General features: G+C 44.1%; 1 protein-coding gene across 8 annotated transcripts in view; it reads right to left on the bottom strand.

Annotated features, from left to right (window-relative positions):
• Nucleotides 1-19250, bottom strand: part of GGT1 (gamma-glutamyltransferase 1) — a 400159-nt gene that overhangs the window by 111829 nt on the left and 269080 nt on the right. For 2 of the 8 annotated variants that reach the window (XM_069215128.1, XM_069215127.1), the window contains exon 1: nucleotides 11029-11166. The exons of 5 other annotated variants lie outside the window; for them this stretch is intronic. The gene's annotated coding sequence lies outside the window, so the exon portion shown is untranslated. Of the gene's footprint in view, nucleotides 1-11028; nucleotides 11171-19250 lie in introns of those variants that run through there. One more of the 8 variants, XM_069215126.1, reaches the window with a different exon arrangement.

The following is a 19250-nucleotide window of genomic DNA, read 5'->3' as shown; positions in this document are numbered from 1 at the left end:
ACATGGCATTGGCAGATTAGGTTTAACAAACCCAGCTCTCCTTTAGGTAGGAGGTTAGGCCTTTTCACATTAGGGCATTAGGGCATATTACATCTCATATATCTTTTCTATGTATTGTAAGATGGTGGGGGTCTTTGTAACAATGACTCTCGTCTTCACAATAATGTTTCTTGCTTTATTCATTATCCTAATCCTTGCAGCCCATGCAACTTATCGCAAATTGCAGTTATGTTAAATAAAAACTATTGTAACTTTACTGCATCTGTGTCATTGCCTGTGTTTGTATGGGACATAATATATCTGTGAGAAAAGGGTAATCTCCGTTTAACCACGACACTCCCTGGGATATCTTATTTTCGAGTCCATGCGTAAACGACTGCCATAAATCACCTTTTACTATTGTGTTTCTGGTGAGGTGCTGCTAGTGAGCCGGTAAGGTTGGGACAACAGTTGCGACTTGTTGTAGGAAAGACGCAGTCGCCTACAAACAAAAGTACAGTCATCCTTAAACCAGCAGTCTTGCTCAGAGCAAGAGTCCAAACCACGACAGAACCAATGACCTAGAATGTTCACACACCAATGCAATGTCACAAATAACTGTGCATCAAGAATGAGTCTTCAATTAGGTGTATAACCACGTCATCAGGGCAAGAGGAACCTTCTGTGTCCTTGACATGAGCGTCTGCCCCAGACACGATGAAAGGGTCTTACTGCTGGGCTCCATGAAGGGTCCACTCCTTAAGGAGCTGCAAAACATTTGCTCACACATCCTTTAAACTACTCACAGCTCGTCACTGAGACGCAGAATGTTACTCTTGCCCTGATGGAGTCAAGTGTTTATACTGACGAAACGTCTTGGGTGGAACAAAGAGAGACAGACATCCAAAAGATAATGCCAATAGGCAAAAGTCATTAGACCATATGATTAGAATAACATATTATCTTCTTTCAGTCACAGCCAGATGCATCTATGTTTCCTCCTTCACTAGGCATTTTTGATTTATACACATCCCTACCATTCCTCACCAAGCCACCATCAGTTATCACCCTAGGTGCCAGTCTAAGCAGAGAGGCCAGTAACTGAATAGGCATGAAGTCTAAACTCCCCCCTCACAAATATACTCTAAAATTTCCAGTCAGCATCATGACAACAAGTCCTATCCAAATTGTCTCTTGCAATGTCAATGGCTTTACTAATTACATTAAAAGGAAGAAAATTCTTTCCTATTTAGCCTCCAAACACACTGACATTGCTCTCATCCAGGAGACTCATCCATCTGATATAGAATCAGAAAAATTAAAACGAGATTGGGTAGGCCAGATTCTTTACAGCTGCAAATCCCCTTCTCACATATCAGGAGATCCTACATCCCACACTACTACTAGAAAAAGTGGCGTAGCCATTCTAATACGGAAAACACTGCAATGCCAAATAATACAGTCATGGTCAGAGGTGGATGGTAGATTTGTTTTAGCCAAGCTTAAAGTTGGTAATAATATATTAGGAGTGGGTCCCATTTATGCCCCTGTTGGGACTAAAGCTCCCTTTTTCTTTCATCTAAATAGAATTCTAACAGAAATGGGAATTTCCAGAATAGTTTTGGGAGGCGATTGGAATCTTGGGCCAGATGTGATCTTAGACAGAACAGGTCCACTGGACACAACTCATGGTAGAGATAGAGCCATACTGGGAGACATCAGAGAAGATCATGGTTTGATCTATATCTGGTGTTTACTACATCCATCAGATAAGGGGTTTACATATCACTCGACAGTACATGATTCCCATTCTAGAATAGATTACTTCCTTATTTCACATTCTATTACACCACAAGTATTAGATTGTGATATTTTAGAAATTGCACTGTCATATCACTCTCCTATCAGTCTCCAGCTTGATTGGGGTCTGAAACGCCCTTGTAGGAAACCATAGCGATTAAACATATCTCGCTACAAACTACTGGCAGAAAAGTCACAATTACAATCACATTTGACTACTTATCTGAAAGATAACAAAGGCTCAGTTTCTTCTCCACAAATCTTATGGGCAGCCGCAAAAGCCACTATTAGGGGGCAAATTATGAGGTATTCTGCCATAACAAATAAATGTAGAATAGAACAACAGGCCATTTTGGAAAATGAGAAGCTATGACCGCTATTCCGGCTATATATAACCCTGAGGGTAAACTAATAACTGAGACTCAAGCAATAGCTAATACGTTTGCAGAATATTATACCAAGTTGTATAGTTCAGAAGTTGATGATGACCTCCTCAAAGAACAGGAATTCTTTGATAAAATAAAACTCCCCTGTCTCAATGAACAGGACCAGCTCATACTGGCGGGCAAAATAACAAAAGATGAAATTGCGCAAGCTATCTCCAGCCTCCCATACAATAAAGCACCAGGAGAAGATGGTTTTCCTGGGGAATTTTACTGTTGGGTAAAACCAGAAGGAATAGATGTCCTTTTTGAGGTTCATAAAGAAGCAGAGAAACTGGTAGTCCCTTCTCACTCTCAAATAAAGCTATCATAACTGTCCTTCCCAAACCTGAGAAAGATCCATTATACTGCAGTAATTATGGTCTGATTTTTCTTCTGAATACAGATTCAAAGCTATTAGCCACCATTCTTGCCAAAAGACTCATACAAGTGATCTCTAAACTCATACATAATTCTCAAGTTGGATTCATGCCAGGCAGAAACTCTTGTAGCCATCTCCGCACTTTGGCTCACATACTTTGGTTTTCCAAGGATGATGGAGAAGACAGAGTAGCATTATCCTCAGATGCCAAAAAGGCCTTTGACCGCATTGAATGGAGCTATATGTTCCTTACATTGCATAGGTTGGGATTAGGTAATGATTTTATCTCTAAGGTTAAATGGTTATACGAGACACCATCTGCACAAGTGAATTGTGGGGGTTTCCTTTCAAAAACCTTTTTAGTGCAAAGAGGTACCCGCCTGGGTTGCCCTTTATCGCCCCTCTTATTTCTTCTTGCACGTGAACCATTGGCTGCAGCAATAAGACACTGTTCACAAATAGCAGGCATTCCTACACCAGCGGGCATCTCAAAACTACTTCTATACACGGATGACATATTACTCACACTTACAGATCCTACCTACTTCACTCTTTGGCACTCATGTCTACTATTTCTTGCTTCTCAAACATTTCTGGATACAAAGTCAATTGGAATAAGAGTGAAGATCTCCCATTGTCCCGGGGCACAACAAAAGCAGCTATCTTAGGCTACAATTTTCAATGGAAAGCGGATCACCTGAAGTATCTAGGTATTTATATCAACACAGGTTTAGAATATATGATTCAAGATAACTTAGCTCCACTCATTGCTAAAACGAAGTCGGAATATGAAAAATTGTCTCATCTTAACCTGTCCTTTTGGGGTAGAGTCCAGGCAGTGAAAATGATTAGAGTGCCTCGTTTCACTTATATTTTAGGTATGTTACCTTTGACAGTTAAAATATCAATATTGCGAGACATTGCCAAAGGTATTAAAACATTTATTTGGGGATCTCTGAGACCTAGACTTAAAATCTCCAAACTGATTGCTCACAGGCGATCTGGTGGCCTTAGTTTATCATGCATTGAACATTACTATACAGCCCTCCATTTATCTCAATTGGTTTATCTTTGGCCATGACAGGATGACCCCCCCAACTATTGGTTTTTATTGAAAGGCAATCTTTACAGGCATCTTCAGGTTTGCAAATGTTTTATACTTATAAATCAATCGCCTGCTTTACAAACTTCTAACCCTATTATTCAGTCTATGCTTAAGATTTGGATACACACCCACAAACTCTTTTTTGTAATAAGGCTTCCATATGGCATAACGCTGATATTAGAATAGGGAAACAGACAATTTCCTGGGATACATGGGAGAGAGCAGGTATTCTAATGCTGGATCATTTATTTACTTTAGAAGGCGAGCTTAAAACCTTTACGATGCTTCCGATAGAATTTCAACTCCCTAGCTCTCAAAAGGGGAAATACTTACAAATGAAACAAGCTCTACTTAGTAGACTAGGACCATTTCTGTGGATACCTGAGGATTCCCCAGTCGTACAATACTTAAAAACTTGGGAGAAATTGAAAGGAGCGGTCTCTGGATTTTATAATCTCATTGTGCATAAACTACACCCATCACCATTACTAGCACAACTCCAAGTCAAATGGCAAGGGTTACTTAATGTAGCGTATTCCAATGAGGACTGGACGGATGTAGTTATGAACATGGATAAAGGATTCAGAGAGGCAAGAATGAAATGTACTCTTTTCAAAATTCTTCATAATGGGTACTGGTCACCAAAGAAACTCAAGGCAGCAGGTTTACTACACCATTCTACCTGTTGGAGGTGTCATGAGGATTGTGATATCCTACACATTTTATTTCCATGTCCAGTTTTGACGGACTACTGGTCTTCTATAACTTCCTCTCTACACAGAGCTATACATGTGCCCATTCCTTTAACAGAAAAATGTGTTATATTACATGATGTTACTGATCTCCCAAATCTAACAAACCATACAAGACGATTGGTGGCTATTGCACTCACTGTAGCAAAAATGTGTATATTACAACATTGGAGAACACCACAATGTCCTACACATGATGAATGGCTTATTGAAATGTATAACACGGCATCATATGAAAAGCTGATTTACATATTGCAAGACAATGTTGGGATTTTCATCCAAATTTGAAAACCCTTTCTAGCTAATACATATTCTATTAATATTCACACTTAAATGTTTTCTCCTTCTTTATCTCCTATCATTATTAAGACATTTTTATTACTGTTTTGAGTCATGCTGTTATTATTAAGACAATTGACACCTCACCCATTAACACTGTTATTTTAAGTAGGACTTACTGCTCACCAATTCAACACTGTTGAATTGGCAGGAATATCTCCATTTGAAATGCTGTATATGTGGATTTGTATGATATTACTATCTCAACTATCTTCCAACAACCTATAATACATGGTTTAATACATATTGCATAATTCTTTCTTTCCAGATTTTCTTTTATAGGTCTACTTCTAAGAGTTAATGCACAGATGGGTGCCTTATAAATAATTTCATACATTGCATTTATTGATATATGTATAATGTTTTTTGTGTTCAGAAATGTGAGAAGTTAATATTTCATAATATTTTTCATATGTGGCCATAATTTGATTTATTGTTTCTCTTTTCAACACATTGTTTATATATTGACATGTACTTCTCAATAAACATATACAAAAAATAAAAAATTCACCTCTCACGTCCCTCAGCAAGCTTGGTCCATATCCATGGAAACCGTGAGCACCTCTCACTGCTAAACTAGATGTCAGGCTACATAGAGTTTCAGTTCATAGTGTACAGAATACAAGAAAACTCGCACCACGTTCCGATTTTCAAACTAATAAGTAAATCTAAACCGAAAGGTTTCCACCTCACATAGGGGATGTAGATATAAATATTTATAGGTCGGGCAAGCTACGCAGCACATGCACTGTCTGTTCCGAGGCATACTGTGGCTTAGTGCTCATCTGTTGCTTACAATTGGTTGCCTTTCTTTGTCACTCTCACTTGCCTCCTTCTTATTAGTGTCCCAGCTTGTCAATCACGTTTTATGTGTTTGTTCCTCCCAAGGAGCATTGCCTCTTTAGAATCTCTGATTAGCTGACAGAGCTGCTTCCACTGTTTGCATTTCCAGCACTACTTCTTTCTTTTGTGTGAAGCACTCCATTATAGTGCATGCGTTTGAGCCGTCTCCCTCGGTAAGTCTCTTCTCTTGCACTCTGCTGCTCTCTGTAGCGCGACTGCCTCTTCTCGCCCTCCTCCTCCTTGCATGCGTACTTTTCTTCACCACACCCGCCTTGTTGCTTTCCCACCACCCCTGTGTCGCTTTTGCCTCCCCTCCATTCTCACCTTCATTGCTTCTGCATCTGCTCCCATGCTGCTTTGGCCTTCCTCTAACCCTCCACAGTGTTGCTTCACTGTTCACCCCAATCTTTCCCTTGATGCTTTGCAGTTCTCTTGTCCTCCTGGCTGCTTCCTCTACCTCTGAGTGACACTTCTGCATATTTTATTTTATTTTTAGTGACCAATCTAACATGGATAGGTAGCTAAAACAAAAGTGCCTGTGTAATTTTGTAGGCAACACATGTTTGGTGCATGCACCCACCAAATGACGTTGGCGGTCGCATCAAAGGCTTCTTTTTTTTTTTTTTTTTTTTTTTTTTTTTTAAACTTTAGCGTAGCGAATACTGGACAATATGACTAAAATCCTCTGACAAACCCCATGGGACACAAAGGTGGGATCTATTGACTTTTTCAATGCTTGTTTGAAATGACTAAGATTCCAAAGTTGCACGTAGAAACCTGCAACAGTTTCAGGTTTCCATGAAAACTTTTGGAAAACTTTGGTGAAATAGTAATTCCGATGACTTGGAGGCTTTTTGTGTAGAATTTTACATTGTGCAGAACTGAGCATGAGGAAATTACATCATATTTGGACCAGGATTTTTTTGTTAACAAAAGAAAGAGTTTCTTCACAGGAAAATATGCTTCCTTTTGAAGAAACACCTGTCTCTCCACTGCTGCAATTGTGGAGGCGTTCTGATACTCTCCCTATAGCGGGCAAGGATTGACACTTGCCTTTTTCCAAAAAGGGGAGGGATGTGGGAGGAGCTTCTGAATGCCTGTGTTAGGTTGGGAGCCTGTAGAAACCCACATGACATTCCAGCCCTCCAACCCCCCCCCTGCCAACTACCTACTCCCGTGAGTACCTTCCCTCACACAAAAAATCTTCATTTGAGTAAATCCTTAAATCCTCAAACAGATGCTAAATGAACTTTTGAAAACTCCACATTTGTTTTTGCACCTTACTAAAAAGCTAAGTTTGCGTTTTAATCTAGACTTAAATATGCAAATAGATTTGTTAAATTGGCCTCCGGTGCCCTAAATACCATCTGGGATGCGCACAAACATGGGAGGATAGTTTGAAGAGGATTTGAGAGTAGATAAATCCAGACAAGTCCAGAGTCTGCTCTAGCTGCCTATTAGGAGAACACCAGGAGCTGAGTGACTGCTTAATTTGAGCCGGTGGTTGCAGATGGGCCCCATCGGCACACATGTTTGGGGACCGGCACTTATTTTTCCTCATCAGACTTTGACCCAGAGCAAGAAAGACAAAAACATACAGGGAGGAAAAGAGGAGGAGCAAAAAGAACACGTGACAAAGGGAGAACGTGGGGATGAAAAAGAACATGCCGGAGTGACCCGGCTGTCGGCACTCTCTGCTCAGGATGCAGGGGGTAGGCTAGCATGGACCCGTCAGCACACTCTGCTCAGGATGCAAGGAGTAGGCTAGCATGGACCCGGCTATCAGCACACTCTGCTTAGGATGCAAGGGGTAGGCTAGCATGGACCCGTCAGCACACTCTGCTCAGGATGCAAGGGGTAGGCTAGCAAGGACCCGGCTATCAGCACACTCTGCTTAGGATGCAAGGGGTAGGCTAGCAAGGACCCGGCTATCAGCACACTCTGCTTAGGATGCAAGGGGTAGGCTAGCAAGAACCTGCCTGTCAGCACTCTCTGCTTAGGATGCAAGGGGTAGGCTAGCAAGCACCCAGCTGTCAGCGCTCTCTGCTTAGGATGCAAGGGGTAGGCTAGCAAGCACCCAGCTGTCAGCGCTCTCTGCTTAGGGTGCAAGGGTTAGGCTATAAAGGACCGTCTGTCAGCGCTCTCTGCTTAGGATGCAGGGCGTAGGGTAGCAAGGGACCGGCTGGCAGTGCTTTTGATTTAGGATGCAGGGGTAGTCTAGCTAGAGGGCAGTCTTCAGTGGTCTCTGTTTAGGATGCAGGGGGTAGGCTAGGAAGTGTCGGCTGTCAGTTGGCTTTGTTTAGGATACAGGGGGGGCTAGGAATGGTCAGCTGTCAGTGGTCTCTGTTTAGGGTGCATGGGGGATTCTTGGAATGGTCGGCTGTCAGTGGTCTCTGTTTAGGATGCAGGGGGAGGCTAAGAAGGACCAGCTGTCAGTGTTTAGGATGCAGGGGAGGCTAGGAAGGGACAGCTGTCAGTGGCCTCTGTTTAGGTTGCAGAGGGGGCCTAGGAAGGGTCGGCTGTCAGTGCTCTCTGTTTAGGATGCAGGGGGTGCCTAGAAAGAGGCCAGCTGTCAGTGTTCTCTGTTTAGGATGCAGGGGGGAAGCTAACAAGGGACCCACTTTCAGTGGTCTCTGTTTAAGATGCAGAGGGGAGGCTAGATGCAGGGGGTAGGCTAGAAAGGGACAGCTGTCAGTGTTCTCTGTTTAGGATGCAGGGGGAAGCTAACAAGGGGCCAGCTTTCAGTGGTCTCTGTTTAGGATTCAGAGGGGATGCTAGGAAGGGCCAGCTGTCAGTGTTCTCTGTTTAGGATGCAGGGGGAAGCTAACAAGGGGCCAGCTTTCAGTGGTCTCTGTTTAGGATGCAGAGGGGAGGCTAGATGCAGGGGTTAGGCTAGAAAGGGCCAGCTGTCAGTGTTCTCTGTATAGGATTCAGAGGGGAGGCTAGGGAGGTCCAGCTGTCAGTATTCCCTGTTTAGGATGCAGAGGGGAAGCTAACAAGGGGCCAGCTTTCAGTGGTCTCTGTTTAGGATGCAGAGGGGAGGCTAGTTGCAGGGGGTAGGTTAGAAAGGACAGCTGTCAGTGGTCTCTGTTTAGGAAGCGGGGGGGCTAGGAAGGGTCGGCTGTCAGTGGTCTCTGTTTAGGAAGCGGGGGGCTAGGAAGGGTCGGCTGTCAGTGGTCTCTGTTTAGGATGCAGGGGGTAGGCTAGGAAGGGTCGGCTGTCAGTGGTATCTGTTTAGGATGCAGGGGGTAGGCTAGGAAGGGTCGGCTGTCAGTGGTCTCTGTTTAGGAAGCAGGGGGGAAGCTAGGAAGGGTGGGCTGTCAGTGGTCTCTGTTTAGGATGCAGGGATGGCTAGGAAGGGGAGGCTGGCTGTGTTCTCGCTTGACATGCAAAGGACAGATCAGCAAGTTGCAGACTGGCAGCTCTTCTTGTTGGAATGCAGATTCAAGATGCCAAGGAAGAGCTGGGCCACAGCCCTGAAAATGTGTGCTATGCAAATCGTGCAAGAAACGTAGAATAATGTGATCAAAACTGTTCAAAATACAAATAAGTGTGTTTCTTTAACAAAGGGAAGTGTTTCATTACTTTAGTACACCAGATTCTATCACTGCACCTTGAGGCATTTGTTAAAAAGGTTAGTTTTTAAACATTAAGTTTGAAAGACTTATGCCCCCTCCGCCCTGACTACAATGGCTCAAGTGCAGCAGAAAATGCAAGTCTGTTGTCACGTGCACCCTATATGTGGCCTCGATTCTTGTTACACATGGAGCAACATTCTAGTCCATTACATCAAACCCGTGAGGTGTTTGTACAGCGCACAGCGCATGTGCTCAAGGCGCTGCCAAGTATGAAGAAGATGGTTCGATGAAAGAAAACAATCGCCTAGGATCACACAAGTTGGTCAAGCTGGGAAGCCAGGATTGATCCCATGTTTTCTGGTTTTACATTTTTCAATTCAGTCTCCAGACATGCACGCTCTGTCCTGTTTTACATTCAGTGTAACGTGTTGCCTCTAATTCTTGGCATATGATGTTACACCACGGATGGGAGGCAGAAACCACGTGAAAGCTGGGCTCGTTTTGGGCTCGAGTGTCGAAGAGAACCTCGAGCTGAGCCAGAGTCGGGCCTCTGACTCGAGCTTTCAGTGTCTCGCCCACCTCTGCTTGGGATACAGGGGTCGGCCAGCCAGTGGCCGGCTGCAGGCTAGCAGTGGTCAGGGCATAGGTTGGCAGCAGTCTCCGCATGCATGGCGCAGGCTGGCAGAGGACAGGCAGACAAGGGACAGTGGTCACCCATCCCCCGCCTGCCTTTACCTGCCGGTGCAATGCTTCGCTAAGCACATTTAACGCTTCTGCTGAGCTCTGCACAAAGGACGGACTTGTACTCACAGCCAGCTTCTGGAAGCATCTTGCTGCATACTAGCGAAAGGCGCCCCGAAGCCATACTAATACAAGACTGGGCGCTACGTAAATGCCAATTAACGACAAAGTACACGAGAGCTGTTCATAATACTGAGTGCCACTCCCGTTAAGCTTAAAATACGAAATTATTACAATAATGATAATTCTGGTTTCTAATGTATGCATTCCAATCCAAACTGGTCGTCATTTTACCGACCTTGGAAGGCTAACAGGCAGACCCACTAATAGTAATAGATAAACCTCCAGATCACACCCGCAGGTCTCAGCAGGGAGCGTTTCACTCCCTTAGCTAGGCACCCCTCCCCCCACAGTGTCGATTTTAAATTATTGTCCTGCGAGACTATTGTGACCCAAACATCGACTATCGACTACTATAATATTCTGAACGTAAGTATACACAGGTAAGTATACACGTTCTATACTGTGCTCCACATGTACATACATCTTCAAGACACACATTTTAGGAGACACATTCTATACTTACCTATATATACTTACCTTCACAATATTATGGTATTCGGTACTTTTGCCACGTATCCTGGCGGGATGATATTTTGTCACTCTGGGGCGACATGCGTTACTGTGCCATCGGGTGAGACATGCAGTACTGTGCCCTCGGGTGAGACATGCAGTACTGTGCCCTCGGGTGAGACATGCAGTACTGTGCCCTCGGGTGAGACATGCAGTACTGTGCCCTCGGGTGAGACATGCGTTACTGTGCCATCGGGTGAGACATGCGTTACTGTGCCATCGGGTGAGACATGCAGTACTGCGCCCTCGGGTGAGACATGCAATACTGTGCCATCGGGTGAGACTGTGCCCTCGGGTGAGACATGCAATACTGTGCCTTCTTCGCCCTCAAGTCGCAGGCACAATATTATAGGGTGCAATTAGATTTCTGCGGCAGACACATTAACTCACTGAGCTATCCTGCCAGCATCGTTTCCATGTCCAAGGTAAGACAAGGGGGAGGCTAGCCGCTTACCTCTTCTGAGACGACGCAGGGTATTCCGCGACTCCTAGCGCCCAGAAGCGCAGCGCCGTCCACTCTTCACACTTCACTAGCCCAGGAAAAGAGACCTGCCAGCCCACATCCTGCTCCCGGCCCTGACTCAGTCATATTTAAAGCGGCGAGGTGATTCAGAACCGGTTACTTTTTTGCCAGAGGGGGCGTGGCCGGAGAAATGCAACAGGTGAGCAGAATTGCACTCATGTCCAGCGCTGAGGTGGCGTGTTCCAGCGCTGCCTGCCAAGCACCCCTCTGCAGGTCTGAGGTACCGCAGAACTCCGGACGATGAGGCGGAAAAACCAGGGGAAAGGAACAGAGACACCTAGTAAACAAAGCCTCTTAAAACGTTAACAGAATGAGCCAGCCGAACCTTTAACGAGTCAGCAGTCAATAAATATTCTCGTGTAGCGATTGTCCTGCATGTGTTCTTGTGAAATATTGGTTTTCAGTGCAACGTTCTGCGACTCATCGAACGGAGGTCACCGATTTGGAGATGCACAAAGTCAGGGGCGTAGACAGGGCACAATGGAGCCTCATGCAAGCAAAGGAACTGGGTCCCATCACCTGGTCTTGTATTAAAAAACACAGCTACTAATTGGGTTCAAGTGGGCTCCTGGCACTCCAGTGCCCGGTGCCACTGCACCAGCTGCACTATTGCTCGTTATGGCCCTGCATGAACGGAAATAAAAGGGCCTTATTATAGTGCAGGCGGTGCAGCATGCGGGTTGGGATACTGGGGTACCAGTGTGACTGATCACACCTCGTCTGGTGCTCCTGCACTCAGAATTATCGAGTGGGAGGATGAGGAGTAAAAAAAAAGCGTATGCCTATTCCAGCAAGGGCTGAAGGCAAACGTACAGCCTGGCTTCCACTGACCACCCCGCACTACCGGGGGACATGGACATCAAGTCACCAAAATGCCAGGGGTAGCGGAAGTGACATTACACACCCTTTGACCTCAATGACGCTGCAGGAAGTGACATATGACATTTGACGGATTATTTCCAGGCAGTCATGTCACATGACCTTACATCGAGGCTATAAAAGTAATTGACATTGGGAATATGCAGCAGAGAAGGACCATATATACGGCAGGGTTTAATACATTGTGTGGCAAGAAAAGGCAAATTATGTGGCATAATGCAGCACATTTTGTGTTCTATAACTGCATAATCTCGCCATATGTTCTCATGTGAACATGTCTGGGCGAGGGACTCACCTCTTTAGTACCAGTTTAACATTTAGAGACAGTAATAAGCATTGGAATACGACCAATCAATTTCTGCATAGGTCTTTCACTGGGCGCCAACACAAGTCACTGTGATTTTAGTAACTTTATCCGTTTGAGCCAGACACATTTTTTTGCCAGATGCTGCAGCAGACGATGGTTTATGTGGCGAATGTGGCCAATCCCTAATCATGCAAAAAACGTCACAGCCGCACAATCACGTAATTCCTGTAGCCCTGATAATAACTGCATGATTAATATAAAAAGAGGGACGTCTCCTCCACAATGGCGGAGGATCGTCGCCCCCCTGGCCAAGAGCTACGAGATGAACAATAAAACCATAGTTGACTATTGTTTTATTTTTCATCTGCTGGCTCAGCCAGCAGTGCAGGGAGGGGCCGGGCTGGGTCATGGGAGGTGGGAGGAGGAGAGAGTGCACCTAAGTGCACATGTGTGTTTAGCCGGCGGTCTCAGGCTGGCCAAACACACATGTGCACTTAGGTTTCTCCAGCCCGGCTGTGTTGAACAGCCAGGCTGGAGAAACTGCAAAGGCCCCAGGGATGTGTCTGAGTGGCAGTCTGAGCCGCTCAGACTAATCCTGGTGCTGCTTTCATGCTAGGTTTAGCATGAAAGCAGTGTCAGGATTGCTGGGGAGCCTGTGCTGGGACACCAACAGAAGAGGAGCGAAGAGCGAGGTGGTAGGCGCTGGCAGGAACAGCGGGAAAGGTATGTTTAAAAAAAAAAAACATTGTTTCCCTCGTCGCCATTGTCCCCCCCGCCTCCATGACATTTGCAGTGGCCGCTGCTGTGTAAATCTTTGAAAGTTGTGGGAAATAATACTTGCCCTGAATTGTAGCGAGTGAAGCAAATGAGCCAGACCTCCTGTAGGGAGTGTGTGGAGAGGTTCTCAGACCGAGAAAATACTTTTAAATATTGAGTTACCATAGTGCATTTTAAAGTACATTTTTCACATAAATTAGCTAAAAAGTCATATGCTCTGAAACAGCACTCATTAAATATTCATGTCCTGGCATGATGTGCCAAGCCAACTGAATCTATTTTTTCAAAATGTGCTTTGGGGCCTTCTATGTTAAAAATTACCTACAGTGAGCTTGGGTCTGCATTTTGTCAAGCCATTCTCCACCCCACCATATGCCAACAACCAAATCTTGTGCCAAAGACCACACACAATACACCAGAGTTCTACCACTAATGCCAGCTGTATAGAATGGTTGACCGTTACATGAAAAATATCTCCAATATCTCAACCAGCATTTTCTCATGGTTGCCACCCTCTCATACGCCACTGTTGTCCCTTAGCCAGGTATTACCTTCAGTGTCCTAGCGCCTGCATTGTGCTGTGGGTGTCCACATTCCAATAATTTCTTCCAGTATCCCAGTGTCGGCATTTTTCCACTTGCTCCACATACCAAGAATTACCTCTAGTATGCCAGCATCTGTACTTTACCCTATGCCATCATGCAAAGAATTACTTCTAGTATGTCAAAACCAGTACTTTACCATGGGCCCATCATGCAAATAATTACATCTAGCGTACCAGCACCAGTACTTTACCATGGACCATTACGCCAAGAATTACCTCTAGTATGTCAGCACCAGTTATTTGCCATGGGCCATTATGCCAAAAATTACTTCTAGTTTGCCAGCACTAGTACTTTACCATGGGCTATTATGCCAAGAATTACCTCTGGTATGCCAGCACCAGTACTTTACCTTGGGCCCATTATGCCAAGAATTACCTCTAGGAGGCCAGCATTAGTACTTTACCACTGCCCATTATGCCAAGAAATATCTCTAGTATGCCAGCACCAGTACTTTACCGTGGGCCATTAAGTCAAGAATTACTTCTAGTATTTCAGCACCAGTGCTTTACCACAAGCCCATTATGCAAATAATTACATCTAGTATGCCAGCACCAGTACTTTACCATGGACCATTATTCCAAGAGTTACCTCTAGTATGCCAGCACCAGTACTTTACCATGGGCCCATTATGCAAATAATTACTTATAGTATGCCAGCACCAGTACTTTACCTTAGGCCTACTATTCCAAGAATTAGTTCTAGAATGGCAGCACCAGTACTTCACCATGGGCTGATTATGCAACTAATTACTTCTAGTATGCCAGCATCAGTATTTTACCACAAGCCCATTATGCCAAGAATTACCTCTAGTATGTCAGCACCAGTTCTTTTCCATGGACCATTATGCCAAGAATTACCTCCAGTATGCCAGCACCGGTATTTATCATGGGCCATTATGCCAAAAATTACTTCTAGTATCCCAGACCCAGTACATTCCATTGGCCCATTATGCCAAGAATTACCTCTAGGATGTCAGCACGAGTACTTTGCAATGGGCCCACTATGCAAATAATTACTTACAGTATGCCAGCACTAGTACTTTACATTAGCCCACTATGCCAATAATCATTTCTAGAATGGCAGCATCAGTACTTCACCATGGGCCCATTATGCATCTAATTCGTTCTAGTATTCCAGCACTAGTGCTTTACGTTGGCCCCCCTCTGCCAAAAATGACTTCTTCTAGTATATCAGCACCAGTACTTTACCATTGGGGCCATTACACAAATAATGACTTCATGTATGCTAGCACCAGTACTTTACCTTGGTCCCACTATGCCAAGAATTACTTCTTCTAGTATGCCAATACCAGAATTTTAACACCGGTGCCTGTTATAAGAACTGCTTTCAGTACATTATGTTATGCAGCTTTGTAGAGTGCGTTATCATCTGGAAGTGTATCCTGGCACAACTATTTTACCTTGGGTGCCTCTATGAGCCAATAATTCACACTCTCTATCCATCATCTTGTTCTACAATACCCCATATGCAACTCATGAGGTGATGAATTTATTCTTTCCCTCCACATTTTGGGAGGAACAAACCTGTTTCCTTTCCTTCTTCCCCACTTCACACAATTAAAACATTCTAACCTTTCATGACACTTCAGCCAACCTTTCTGGTCCAATGTGAAATGCTTCTTACCTCTCCATCACCTCCTAGTGCTTTTTACACTCACCCTCAGCTCTCAGGAATTGCTTCTATTTTAATACACCCAACAGCTGCCACTCATTCTGGTTCTACCTCAGTCTCCAAATGTGCCCCTGGTTCACCTTCCTTCTTAATCTTGATTCTCACAATCAGCAAATCTATTGTTCCTTCCTGCCAGGTATTGCACTCAGAAATCATACACTTCAAGATTTGCCAACCATTTCCCAACCCTGGGTGAAGCCAATCCCGACCCTCACATATTTAATTATTGAGTTAATGTTTTATGCTCCATGTGGACTTGAATAGTGTTAGGGGTTTTGTGCATTATATATCTTTGTCTATTATGAACAATGTGCAGAATGTGGATTCACCTTCAAATGTATACGTGCCCACGGACATGATGCTATCGTACTTGAAATACATTTCTTATCACTTAGAGAAGCGTGTTTTCCTGGCTTTGTTAACTGGGCCTCAATTAAGGCCCAGCCACCATTTTGTTCAAAATGGATGTCTCCCCCTGATCATTTCACTGTTCGTTATTTCTGCAGCACACAGTCGAGCAGAGTCATGTTTGTTTATTTCCATTGATGTTGTTCTTGATAAAAAACGTTCCAAAATTATGTTTCTTCTCTCAAGAACCTTCCGCTAGCTCACTGTAACCCATTCACTCACAATAGTTTGCAGTTGTTCATGTACTAGTTTGGCCTGCCATCTCCGCCTGGCTTTAGCGTAGGGTTGACAGAATCAATATTCATGTGGTGGGATAGTGCTTAGATGCCAAGGCAACATGACTTTGCATAAAACTTACTAAGAAAGATTTTCTTTTACTCATACCATGATGAATCTTCAGAACTCATGATTTCCCATGGAAGACAATGGTATATATAAACCCCTGATCTGGGCGTCAGCCAGAAGACGTTATGAAGCTACTAGATATTCTGTCCATTTCTCTACTGATATTGCTGCTCACTTGGACTTACATTTTTTCAGATTTTTTTTCCTAAGTCTTTTTATTAGTTGCTCAGTTGCAGTACAGCAGTCAAAGAAAGAATTCAGTAGACCAGCGGTTCCCAACCTTTTGACTTCTGTGGCCCCCCACTTTATCATTACTGGAACCTGGGGACCCCCATTGAATCATTATTGGGATCCAGGGACCCCCCCACTGAGTCATTACTGAAAGCTGGGGACCTAATCTCTTAATATATTTCATTTTCTAGCAGCGGAGGACCCCCAGAGGAGTCTTCGCGGACTCCCAGGGGTCCCAGGACCACAGGTTTGGAACCACTGCAGTAAACAGTTATGAGGTTCGGGAGGCATTTCATACAACAAATGCAAGAAGAGCATCATCACCAGAAGAAGCTGGATCTTGTCAGTGTGCCGGTTGTTCCCTCCATAGGAACATACAGAGAGGTAGAATATAAACATGATCTGTAAAGTCTTTTCCCTCATTTCACATACCACGGGTAGGCACGCCACCCCACTACACCTTGTCCCACTTACCGGGAGAATTTCTGATTTACAGATTATTCTCTATTGCCCTATTCTAAAAGCCTTCATTGCGTTAAATTTGTGTTTTTATTTAGCATTTATGATCTCTGTACTGTATCTTTTGAATTTTTGAAATAAATATTTTGTTTTATTACTGATCTAGAACTCAATAATTTAGTGAGCCCTTACTTGATCAACTATATTTTGATATGGTATGGAGTGCCTTATCTCTGGAACATATTGCCTCATAAAATTGAGTTTTAACACCGTCGACAATCCATCAATCTGTGGCCGAGTTGTTGAGGTAATATTTGCGGATGCATGAATGTAGTGGCTCCCCCATGCCTAAAATAGTATACCCCATCTATCAGATCTGAAGTGTTCTGCTGCCCAAGCTTGCTAAAATCTCTCTCCATGAATAAGAGCTCTATGTTTCTTTCAATGTATAAGAAGCATGGCCATTGTGTATCTGACTTAAAACAGGGCCCACAATACACGAGCTTGCATCTAGAGTAAGCAGGGTTTGCATTTCAAGTCAAACATGACTAGTAGTGGGAAATTTCGGGTTTCTTCTCTTACATTTTCCAACTTGTATTGCTAAAACGTGCCCATTCATTATTTGACTTTTCGTTAATAACCCTTGCATTTCTTTGGTCTTGTCAGAAAAATGCAATACAAAGTTGAAATAGAATTCAATTATGCTCAAAATGATTTTAAATCATCCTTGTTGGCTGGCACTAAACCATTTTGCATAGAATTTATCAACGTATTTCAGGTCTTGTTCACTTTTCTGCTTTGTCAACCCTTTTTTTTGTAAAATGTCTAACACCTTACTCAACCTGTCATCACACAGTGCTTCTGTCCTTGCGTGGACCCACATACCACATTGAAAACAGCAAACTTCCACTATATGTCAAACAAGTTTCCCATCAATCTCTGAAAAATGGCTGATGCCAACACCAGATCACATTCTACGCTTAAGCTGAACAGAATGCTTCATGATGTGCATTCCAGAACCAATAGATGTTTTGTGGTATATCTCTCAGGTCTCGAGGTATGGTAGATGTGTAATATGTTTTCTAAATACTCAGCCGCGAAGCAAGACTATACATTTTACACTTCTGGGGAGCGAAAGTCAGGGCTGATGTGATATTACTGGCAAGCTGCAGAGTTCTGCAGAATTTGAAGGTTACACTAACTGGAAATTGCAATAATCTGTTATCCCGTAAGCATCGCCAGCCAATGACATCCTTTCTCACCTTCAAACCAGGAAGTGACGCTCATACCAATCAATCAATCAATCAGGGATTTGTAGAGCGCGGCTATTCACCCGTGAGGACCTGAAGGTGCTGGACCGGAACATAAGCTCCTCAACAGTGCCACTTGTACACCATTTATCAATGCTCCCTTCCATGACCTTGACTGCTTCTCTCCACCGTGGGATGCATTCGCCATATTGGATCCTCCTTGCCTTCATGAGGTGCTCTCAAAAGAAAAAGCAGGCCTGGCTGCAAGTGGCCCAGTTGGCCAATATGAAACTGTACTTCCATGAACCAAACTTTCAAGCAGCGATCTATGGCCTTTCCACGTGGATGTTGAAAATGTACCACTCACAGACCTGTGCTGAGTATATGTGGCGATATCTAGATTACTTCATGCCTGAGGACCGCACAGGTCAATGACCAAGCTTCCCTGCATACCAGTACAACCAAAAGTGATATATAATGTCAATACCTCCCCACTTGATCATCAATGGCTGGATAAGGACTAGCTACATGCTGTTCAACATTAGTAGAATGGCAATTCAGTAAATACCCTCTTTATGACCAATTTGGGGTATTTCTTTCCTTTTAAAAAACCATCAGTTTTTCCCCACTCTTTCCACAGCTGCCGAGTGGCCTTGTCATATTCCACACTGCCAGCTAGTCTTGTATTTTTCAGCCAAGACCAGTTTTGCATTCTGTGATATTTAGTCCAAATATTTAAAGTGGAAAACTGTAAACTACAAGCAGTGCTTAATTTGTGCTTGCTGATTTCCATTGCAGGGCTCCGGCACTTATTTTTCTGCCTCAAGCATTTATGCGAGCAAAAGACACATATGGGAAAGACGGAAGAAGAGAAAAACAAAAAAGCATAAAATAAAAAAAATAAAAAAAAACACTTACCTCCGCTGCACCGCTCCATCCATTCCTCTGCTGCAGGCATAAGCTCCCAGCCTGCCCTGCATCCAATCCTGACGCTGCTCAGAGCCAAGGAATTCCCAGGTAGACTGGGAGCCTGTGCATGCTCTCTCCAGCCTGACAACGGTGTTGCTGGGCTGCAGAGAGCCTACTGCGCATGGATGTTTGGCCGGCCCGTGACCGCCCGTCAAACATACATGCGCACTGAGGGGGAGTGTTGTGCACTCCCCCTCGGTGCTCGTCACAGCCTGTGGCCCCACTCTTTTA

This window comes from Pleurodeles waltl, chromosome 11 (genome assembly GCF_031143425.1).
Source record: "Pleurodeles waltl isolate 20211129_DDA chromosome 11, aPleWal1.hap1.20221129, whole genome shotgun sequence".
NCBI classification, from domain to species: Eukaryota; Metazoa; Chordata; class Amphibia; order Caudata; family Salamandridae; genus Pleurodeles; species Pleurodeles waltl.
Note: the sequence above shows the minus strand (reverse complement) of the source record. Positions and strands in the feature narration are given on the sequence as shown.